Here is a 221-nt window from a genome sequence, read left to right as displayed (position 1 = left end):
AACAAAGCATAGCACGGGTATGGATTCTTCAAGTCAAGGTAACTCAAAATCCATAACTTGTTCTGTTAACACTAAAGATTGGATTCTGGACATAGGAGCAACAGACCACGTATGCTTCTGTCTAACAGAATTTCAGTCTTTTAGAAAAATTGACCCCATAAAAATTAGATTGCCTAATGGAAATGAGATTGTAAGCACCATTGCAGGAACTGTCATATTTT

The sequence above is a fragment of the Lupinus angustifolius genome, chromosome LG07 (genome assembly GCF_001865875.1).
Source record: "Lupinus angustifolius cultivar Tanjil chromosome LG07, LupAngTanjil_v1.0, whole genome shotgun sequence".
Lineage (NCBI taxonomy): Eukaryota > Viridiplantae > Streptophyta > Magnoliopsida > Fabales > Fabaceae > Lupinus > Lupinus angustifolius.
This window is presented reverse-complemented; position numbering follows the sequence as displayed.